We start from the raw sequence: 10,524 nt of genomic DNA on the forward strand, positions 1-10,524 counted from the left end.
CATGAATGTCTTCTAAATGATATGAATTTTCTTGAGTATATTACTCTTTTGCTGGAATTATTTATATCCTCGAATTGTTAGATAATCACTATAATTTTGCTGGAATGTTGAAAATAGAGGAGGAATGTTGTCAGTTTTTTTCTGGACATGTTCTACAGTTGTTTGCTGATTTGCCATTGAGGGTAGGATGGTCATTTTGGGCACTTAACGGACTGAGTTAACACTAGACTAACTGCTAGTGGTATATAGGTAATAGATTTTGTTTGTGTTTGGTATATAAGCACTGAAGCTTTGTTTGATGGCAAATAAGCCATTGTAGAGGTTGTCGATGGTATAGAAGCAATTTTCTCTAAACCATTAGACAGACACTTGGCTGTGGCGGCTGGAATCCAAAACAATAAGCTGTGCATCAAGGGCGTTATCTGAGTCTATCCACCTGGCGATTCTTACTTTGGCAAGATTAAAAAGAAAAGGAAGAAGCAAGAGGAAGGGTATCTACCGTCCCGAGATAGTACCTATGCTGGTAAAACTTTTTTCGTTTCCTTCTCTAGGAAGCCATTCCTACTCTGTTTCTCCTCCACGCACGCGACCTCTTCTCTTTCTTTCACCTCTGACCTCTCCCATACACCACGCGACCTCGAGCTCTACGGCCAGCTGGGAAGGACCTCGCGTCCGAGTGCTGCGCCCAGGCCCACAAAGCCGGCCATCTGGGTGAGGCCGTGCAGGGCAGGATTGGGAAGGAGAGACATTAGCTCTAGCCAGATGGGCCGCCCGTGCCTCCATGACGCCGGCCTCCCTCGTGGTCCTTCATTACCCCACGCTTCGAGATCCACTGCCGCCCTCTCCTTTCATCTCCTCTTCGCCACCACGTGGATGGGGATGGTACCCTCAATCACCACCACCATTGACGGCGTGCTCTGCATCCCTCATCAACCCATCGAGTCGCCCTCCCCTTGGGTCCGACCGGCTTGGTTCTAGCGGCGGCGCAAGCTCCAGCCGTGCAATGAGAAGTGAAGCAAGGTGGGCACGTACAGATCAATCAGCAACTCCTTGTCGTGTGGCTACATCGCCGGCGGTGGTCGGCCGAGTTCAGCTCGCTGGTGAGTTCAATCCAACCCATCCTCTCTCTCTCTCTCTCTCTCTCTCTCTCTCTTTCTCTCTCTCTCTCTCTCTCTCTCTCTCTCTCCATTAGATGGCAGCGCTGCCGAACCTGAGGTGCAAGCGGCCATGGCAAGACGAGATGCCGCACCTCTCCCATTCCTGCTTTACAATACAGACTACCATCTCTCTCTAGATTTTGTCGTCTTTGTTTCTGTGCCTGCAAGATGTTCTACGAAATGTGGTCAATGAATAGCGCTTTGCAGCTCATACTACGTAGTAGGAGTGTAGGACACCAGGTTGTTAGATCTGCAACTTGGGATGTGCTAAATTAAATAAACGTGTGGATTCACACATTCTTACACTTCTGTTCCTTGCACTCGTCCAATGATTGTGATAGCCTTGTAGTACTAGGGAACCAGGAATCTGGTTGACTAAAAAAGAACTCAAGTGCAACACTAATTGCAGGGTAATGAGTTTTTCTTAAGGAATTTCACATGAAACAATTCAATTTTTGCATGATTTGGAGACAATTTTGATGTTTCAGACACATACATTTGATTTGAGCTTTTTTAGTTTGACACTGATCCAGCTCCAACATGCATCCTTTACATTTCTTACATGCTAATATGAGCAAATCAGATTTCTGTTGTACCTTTGGACCATATAGGTCCTTTGTTTGCATTTCGGGCTGTTGTACTAATGTTCGGGGTCGGGGCAATGGAAATCTTGTGCAGTAGTCTGTACGTAGTTGAGACTAATAAAAGAACGATGACATGTTTGTTTTTGGGTATAAATTTATGTTCTGATCCTCCGGTCTTACCCTGAGTAGCAGTGGCAAGGAGCCGACGGAGGAGCAGGTGGGAGGAGAAGGTGCCGGTGGTGGTTTCGATCAATGGGAGGACGCCGCCACCACGGATCTAATCCCCATTCCTCTCCACCATCGGTGGCCATGTGCATGTGTCTCGCAGGATCCAGCTTCTATTCACAATGCATTTACTGATTACTCTAATGCTTTGCTTCATATCCAAAGCCTATCATCAGACTTAATTTGCCTTGCACAACTAGGTGACGAAACTTGAATCTGTGTCATCAAGAGGAATAGATCAGGAGAGGGCGAGGTATCAGAAGGTTGAAGAACTGAAAGAAACAATAAGAACAACAGAAGACGCAAAAAATCATTCACGCAAAGAGTATAAGCTTATTAAGGTAAATCACCCGCGTGTTGTACTTGATAGTAGCCTTCTGAGATGTGAGCTACTATTTATTTCTAAACTGTACAATTCAAGGTTGTTATGATGTAAGGTTAGATTACACCATTTCGTAGCATTTACTGATCGATCATTGGTTTGCCCCTTTTTTAGGTATCCTGCTTTTCAAGTATGCGGTGCTGTAGTGAACTAGTGATTGATTCATGTGTGGATTAGTTTACCTCTTTCTAAGGTATCTTGCTAATTATCCTAAAGGCATGCTATTCCTTGTTGTTTGTGTTAAGCAGGTAACTTGTAATGGTTGCTAATTATATATTCATGTGCACCAGATTATGCCCTTTTGACTTCGTATCACTTTACTTATACTTAATTACAAGCTAAGTATCTGTTTACTTGTTTCCATTAAGAAAAGTAGCTTAAAAAATATGTGAAGGTTATATAAGATCAAAATATTAACATGTAAATCTGAAATATAAACATCAGTGAGCAATGCTCCTGCATCAGGGACTCAGGGTATAAATGTGCGTTTTTTAGATTGAGTACATTCTATTCCATTAACCGCTACGACCAGCAATATCGTCTCCAGCTACCAAACTGAGCACAAAGTCAGGATCACCATCTAGCTAGCCAAACACACGTCAGGGACCTTGTAACAATGCACCTTTGTTTCTCAGATATTTTTTTGACCTGTATACTATTTATTTGGTTTGTGTTCCTGTTCTTTATCGAAAAATACATCCATATTGTTTATACACATAATTACCTCTCTGTAAAAATTGATGTTTTCAGAGATCCGGTGAAGAAATGTCCTTCATCGCTGAGACTATACTGTTGGACAGTGTCATTGCTTCTGAATCAACTAAAGTATCTGTAATATAAACCTGTTGCCTATGTGTTCATATGTGCTTATCAGTGCAATAAGCATCTTTCATGTCTCTCTTTTCTAGCCATCTGATTGATTTCAATTTCTTTCTGATATGCATCGCGATATAATGAGTTTATCTAAGACCACCTCATCACTAACATCTGCAACAGCAAAGTCACCGCGAACCTAGCCGCAGCTGTAGCCAAGGTAAACAACGCCTTCTATCCTTACACTTGTGGTCTTCGTTTTGATTAGTGCGGTCCCTGCTGCTAGGGTTTGATTTCTATTCGTCTGCGGTGCAAATTGCACTAGTTTACCTGACGTAATCAGCGCCACTTATCTATTTCAGGCCCTACAATGTTTTGCCCCTTTTGACTATAGATTTGCATATGAACAGGCTGGCATAACTGGATGCGAGAAGACAAATGGTAATCTTCTGTACGCAGTAAGCACCCATACCAATGTTTCCTGCTACATCTGAGAATTTTTATTTTCTTCTTCAGTTTGTACTATTATGAGATATGGTCTTCCAAATCACTTGCTTTCTTCTTCTTCACTTACTACCCTTCTAAAGTCATAACCTGGTCCTGCTTTCCAGGGATGTCACATGTTCTACAATCTTTGGTGTTTCAGGATCGTTTGGACAAGTTTACAGAGGAGAATGACATGGAACAGTAAGTATTTCAGTTTAAATGTGCTCTTATAGTGTTGAAATTTATTAATTAGTTCCTTGGCGCGGAACACCTCTTAGATCATTGTAATCAGACGGTTTATATACTAATTTTCCGAGTATTAGATTCAAGCACTAACTCTGTTCAAAGTTCAGCTACAATAATCAAATCTTCAAGGATGGTACTGTCGTCTTGATAATTTTTCAGCAAAACTGTATCCCACTACTCGGTGTATTATCATTGGCTTTTGTCATTACGATCCCATGTCTTCATGAACCCTACACATTGTAATGCCTTCCAGATTTCAATCCATACCGGTTACATTACCAGGTCTATTCTTATCTAATTTTTATAGCTCGCTCGTCTTGCTGAGATGGAGGTGAAGTGTCGATTAAAGTTCTAGAAATTGGCCTCCCACTGGGAGGAATTGCAAAGTTGTTTGCTTAGGATTTGCTCATGATTGTTGATTAGAACGAACATAATTGTCCATTGTCCTGCTCTCATTAGGTATGTCGTTTCAATGAAAGTACATCTGCATCCTGTTCATTTTCCAATCCACTTTCAACAGACAGTTTGCATTATCTGCTCTGTTTTTGGAGCTGGAGCAAGGAATTAATTCTGTTTTAGCTCTCATCTTTCCTTATGCTGTGAATCTGAAGTATTTCTTGCTATGTCACTTATGATTAAGAACCCTGTACAACTAGATCTTGCACTGTCGCCCTTGGATATTGGGAAGTCTGAAGAAGCCTGTGGTTTAGGTATGTTTTTGTAATCAGAATATATTTATATGCTTCTGCAAATTATAAATCTTGTATTCACATTCACTGATTGTACACTAGCACGCCCCGGTGCCTGAACTTGTTCATTTTGTAGGGTTCTTGCGAATCATGCTGGTCGTTCAGCGCGTCTGGGCATTGGAGTGGGCCAACTACCTGACGACAGGCAAGATGGAGATGCTCTCTGAGCAGCAGTTGCTGCGACCATGAGGTGGGGCTCCCTTTCTTTGGTCGTTTTATTAACCATGAGGTGATGTTAATAAAAATGAAATCTGATTTAGTGTTACCTGAAGAGATCTTTATTTGTGCTTTATAAAGTCAGATTAGTTTTGGTTTTTCACTTGTATGCTTTGTAGGTCAGTATACTGACGCATGCTACTATAATCATGTGGTGCAAAAAAGTGGTTTGTCTATTTTTGTGCTTCGGCCTCCTTCCAATTTCAGGTGGCCAACCATTACTTGATTATGACAAGAAGTACCTAATTTCAATACCAAAGATTAGTGATTCATGTCAAAAATTTCAGGGTAGAACAATGTGTCTTTAGGTTGTCCTCCCCTAATTAATTCAGTCATAGTAACATTGGTATGCTATTTCTTTTTGGCTGCTCACACATCTTCATAATGTTGAGAAATTGGAGCATTGCATGTGATGGTAAGCAATCAGTTCTGCAATTCACTTTTATCCATGCAATTACTTTTTTGAGTATTACCGTGGAGAATATATTCAGTACATAACTAAATTTTCATAAAACATTTGAACATTCTCTTTTCAACATGTGTAATTTGTATATATTAATCGAGCTATAGGTAAGCATAGAAAAAAGTAGGTGCATATGTAGTAAAGAAACCGTGGGAATAAAGTGCGGCACTTGCATAACTTCGCAAGCTTGGAGAGATATATAGTCAGATCTTTAGTTAGCTTTAGTTCATAAGTAAGAGAGTCCTACTTTCTTAGTCCACTATGGTGCGTACAATGTCAAGGAGCGTTAGATTTGAAATCACATATATGTTTATGAATCGTTATGAGTTCTGAATGATCATTTTTACATGGACATATGTCAAAGTTGAGTAAGAGCCAGCAACCTCAAGGAACAATAACCATTCAAGATTAATGCACATTTGGTTTGCCGTGGCCTGGGCGTCATAAAAAACGGCAAGGACGTCACTGAGGCTGCCTTGGATGCTCTTGCCAACCAGTTGAAGGAGTAGCTGAAGCTGCAGGACATTGTCGCGCTCCGAGAAATCTTCAGGCTCGATGACGAGCAGGCCGTGGCGATCAAGCAGGGTGCCCTTGTCAACCTTGGAGTTGTTGATGCTCTAGATCATGAAAGAGAGAGTATTCAGGCCACTGATGTGTAAGCTCCCTTCTGTTTATACATGACCTGTTGGGGAAGATTAACTCTAATGACAGCACAATGCACTTGTTCTTGTTGTTGCTGGCCGTGAATGCCTGTAGGGTGTTTTGGGCTATTGTTTCCCCTTTTGAGTTTGCTCGGGGGGAAGAGCTTGCTAAACCACCTCTGTAATGTGCATTATTAATTTTATGCTAGGAAAGTGAAAGGGGTGCCTCCTACCTGGCACCGCCTAACTTTCTCTCGGGCGGCGCCACCGGGTGGCGCCCCAACCACTAGTAGAAACCAAAATTGGGAATGTAGGTGGATGGGGGTGTCATTGGCGCTTGTTGGGGTGGCCACTATCATCATCGCTGCGTCAATCTTTGCAGATCGGACGACGACGGCGCCCTGGCGTCATTCCCCTTCTTGAAAGCGTCGTCTTGTATGCTTGCAGTGTCCTCGGTGGCAGTTTCAATGTTGTTGGTCGTCTGGTTGGTCTGGTTTGGGCTGCATCCCAGGGTGGCGAGTTTAGCCGTGTTACTTTTCTGTTTGGGCTGAGCATCCCACGGTCCTCTACTCCAGTAGGCATGTTCACGCCTTCTGCGTTTGTGTCATGCGTTGTATCACCTCGTTGTACTCATTCTTATCTTCTTTTATCAATGAAATGATACGCAAGCTTTATGTATTCGCGAAAAAAACAGAACTATTGGAAGTTGGAAACACAATTGGAGTATGAGCCAATTGTGCATGACAAACCTTCATTTTCGTTCGGTGCTTATATTTTTATTTATTCATATATTTTGCTACCCTCAGCTGTAGATTAATATCCATATATACATGAAGCCAAGCTGCTACTCATAGACCAGGAGAAGAAAAGTCATAAACGGTCGAAAAATAATAATGCTTACAGTCAACTTTGTCAGTCGCATAATCTTTAGAAATTTATGCATATATGTTCAACTTAATTTATTGTGCAGAACGCCTTACTTCAATTTATGACGTTCTTAATCCACGTGGTATACTTTGACAAATCTTACATTCTTAAGAAGTTGGTCTCAGTCCTCTCAACATGCAAAGTGTTCACATCAATATCTTCACTAAGCCATGCATTTAAGTCTACTCTCCTACTAAGCCATGCAAAATCTATCGCATAAGCGAACTTAAAAATTACAATTATTTTTGTATTAGTCTATGCATGTAATGAAGCCACATCATACATGCATGTTAGTCACCCTTCACATTTTTTTGAAATGATATTTTTGACAATAATTTAAAAGGATTTATTCTATTTTTAGACACTTTCTTTTACTGATTTTCAAGCTTATATTTCTTTTCGTTAGATTTAGTTACTTTTAGCAACTATTCCACATTTTTTAACAAAGTTACCGCAACAACGCGTGGGGCATCATCTAAGAATTAGGGTGCCATATTTAGGCAATTAGCCTCGTCACGATCATCTTGAGGTTCTGCGCCTCTTTGTCGCTCTGCCATCTCAGCTTTGACTCGACCACACTTAGGCAATATTATCCATTTAAACAATCTTAATACTCCATCATGATGTAAGCCTGATGGCACACAAACGCATCCAAGCATGCGTATTCCATTTGCCGCTTGGTCAGGGGCTCTTGCTCCCACCCTGCGATTTTAATTAAACTCTTGTTCAACTGGCATATCCACAATATCAACCAATGATGCTTTGAACTTACCATTCTTAATACAATCTTGAAGGTGCAGTTGATTTTTGGCATTCCACCCCAAGGTCACAGCATAATGCTTTCCCTCGTGATGTCCACAGTTACAAACATGATTCTGTCATCGCCGAAGAATTATTGCAGCCGCATAGATTCATCATTCCATATGACAATCTGGTACACTAGCCACTTTGTTCCTACATAGAACTGGATAACAGCAGGCCGCCATGGACCGAATTCGGATGCTTCGGTGGTGTACTCCACGTCCAGGCTGACGATGAACCTCAGATGTGTGTTGACCTCGGTGTGAACTTCATCCAGTATATCCTTGATTAACTTATCTATGGTTGCGCCACTCCTTATCACTACTGCCTCAATCAGAGTACTGTAGGGGGCTTTGACCATGTGCATGGATGTCTACGCCATTTGAAGAACTGCCAGATGGAAAAATGTTGGAGTACAAGAGGACTAAGAGAACAACTACTAACCAGGATAAAAGCTTGAGCGTGTGCGACACAGATGAGTGCCGGCGGACGAGGAGGCTTGCGCGGGGAGGGAGGCCATGGAGGTGACAATGAACAAAACCTACCTTCGGTACGTGAATGGCATGCAAATTCTCCTTAACAAAATCCTCTGATACGTGAACCTGCCTTTGATACGTATCGGAGGCAGGTTCTCTTCATTGGCACCCCCATGGCCACTCATCCGCGTCACAAACGCACAGGCAAGTTCTTCTTATCCTGGTTAGTAGTTGTTCTTTCAGTCCTGCTGTACTCAAACATTTTTCCATCTACCAGTTATTCAAATGGCGTAGACATCTGTGCACATGGTCAAAGCCCCTAGTCTAGCAGAATCGCCATACACCGCTCGCCCCGCATAATTTATGGAGCGCGTTCTATATCATGCTCGTGAGCCTCCTTTATGACACATGCCTATTATCAAATATAGTGTTAACTAGCATATTGCACCTTCGAAAAGATTTTCTTTGTATTGATAAATGCATGTCAATTTTTTGTGTAATTAACGACCAACATATATAGTGTGAATTGCTAGGTAAGTACTAGTGTAGATTGTAACCTCAAATACCACATCTAGGACACTGTCATAACCAAGAATACGATGCATATTCAAAATTACAATATCGTGCATATTCAAAATTACAATATCAAGTACAACAAGTTCATTCTAGTCACAACATGCAGTTGTTATCTAAAGGTGTTTCTTTGCACTGTATCAGTTTACCAAGAATACGACGAGAGTAATTTTACTCTTTCAAAAAAACAGAGCTATTGGAAGTCGGAAACACAATCAGAGTATGGGCCAATTGCGCATGGCATACCTTCATTTTCATTCGGTGCTTATATTTTTCTTTATTCATATATTTTGCTACCCTCAGCTGTAGATTAATATCCATATATACATGAAGTCAAGCTGCTACTCATAGACCAAGAGAAGATAAGTCATAAAAGGTTGAAAAATAATAATGCTTACAATATCCACCAACTGTGTCACTCGCATAATCTTTAGAAACTTATGCATATATGGTCAACTTAATTTATTGTGCAGAGCCAAGAAATGTGCATGCATGAAGGCTACAAGCCTTACTTCAACTTATGACGTTCTTAATTCACGTGGTATACTTTGACAAATCTTACATCCTTAAGAAGTTGCTCCCAATCCCCTCAACGTGCAAAGTGTTCATCTCAATATCTCTACTAAGCCATGCATTTAAGTCTACTCTCCTACTAAGCCATGCATTTAAGTCTATTCTCCTACTAAGCCATGCAAAATCTGCCACAAAAGCGAACTTAAAAATTACAAATATTTTTGCATTAGTCTATGCATGTAATGCTGCCACATCATACATGCATGTTAGTCATCCTTCACATTTTTGTTCGAAATGATATTTTTAACAGTAATTCAAAAGGATTTATTCTATTTTTAGACACTTTCTTTTATTAATTTTTACGCTTATATTTCTTTTGGTTAGAATTAGTTTACCAACTATTTACACATTTTTTTAACAAAGTTACCGCAACAACATGCGGGGCAACATCTAAGAATTAGGGTGCCAGCTTTAGCCAATTAGCCTCGTCACGATCATCTTGAGCTTCTGCGTCTCTTTCTCCCTCCGCCATCTCAGTTTTGACTCGGCCACACTTAGGAAATATTGTGCATTTAAGCAATCGTAATACTCCATCATGATGTAAGCCCTATGGAACACGAACGCATCCAAGCATGCGTATTCGACCTGCTGCTTGGTCAGGGTTTTTGCACTCACCCTGCGATTCTAATCGAACTCTTATTCGACTATCGCAAGAAGGCATAACTGCTGTCTATAAAGCTTTCCGCCATATCAACCAATGATGCTTTGAACTTAACAGTCTTAATACAATCTTAAAGGTCTAGTTGGTTATGACCTTCCACCCCAAGGTTGGAGCATAATGTTTTCCCTTGTGATGTCCACAGTTACAAACATGATTATGTCATCGCCGAAGAATTATTGCAGCCAAATAGATTCATCCTTCTAGTTGGCAATCTGGTACACTAGCCACTTTGTGCCTACATAGAACTGGCTAACAGCAGCCCGCCGTGGACTAAATTTGGATCCTTCGGTGGTGTACTCACTAGTGCAGAACTGGGCAATAGCACCGGTTCGTAAGGCCCTTTAGTGCCGGTTTAGGAACCGGCACTAAAGTTTCGGCACTAAAGGCCCCCCCCCCCTTTAGTACCGGTTCAGCACGAACCGGTGCTAAAGGAAATCCACGTGGCACGAGCCAGCTCCGGGGGCCGGGAGCCCTTTAGTACCGGTTGGTAACACCAACCGGTACTAAATGGTTGTGGGGTTTTTGGTTTTATGATTTCTTTTTCATTTAAT

At 41.5% G+C, this 10,524-nt stretch overlaps 1 long non-coding RNA gene across 2 annotated transcripts; it reads left to right on the forward strand.

Moving 5' to 3' along the window:
• Window positions 1–592: 592 nt before the first annotated feature.
• LOC123083844 (uncharacterized) lies at window positions 593–6,504 on the forward strand. 2 transcript variants are annotated; one of them, XR_006439359.1, is made up of 8 exons: window positions 593–1,100; window positions 1,931–2,307; window positions 2,463–3,381; window positions 3,572–3,619; window positions 3,773–3,848; window positions 4,550–4,603; window positions 4,719–4,832; window positions 5,686–6,504. It is a non-coding gene; the product is annotated as an uncharacterized lncRNA (long non-coding RNA). The 2 variants fall into 2 exon arrangements; XR_006439361.1 differs by lacking the exons at window positions 593–1,100; window positions 1,931–2,307; window positions 2,463–3,381; window positions 3,572–3,619; window positions 3,773–3,848 and adding an exon at window positions 3,856–4,352 and having other exon boundaries at window positions 4,534–4,603; window positions 4,748–4,832.
• The last annotated feature ends 4,020 nt before the right edge of the window (window positions 6,505–10,524 follow it).

Source organism: Triticum aestivum, chromosome 1A (assembly GCF_018294505.1).
Source record: "Triticum aestivum cultivar Chinese Spring chromosome 1A, IWGSC CS RefSeq v2.1, whole genome shotgun sequence".
NCBI lineage: Eukaryota > Viridiplantae > Streptophyta > Magnoliopsida > Poales > Poaceae > Triticum > Triticum aestivum.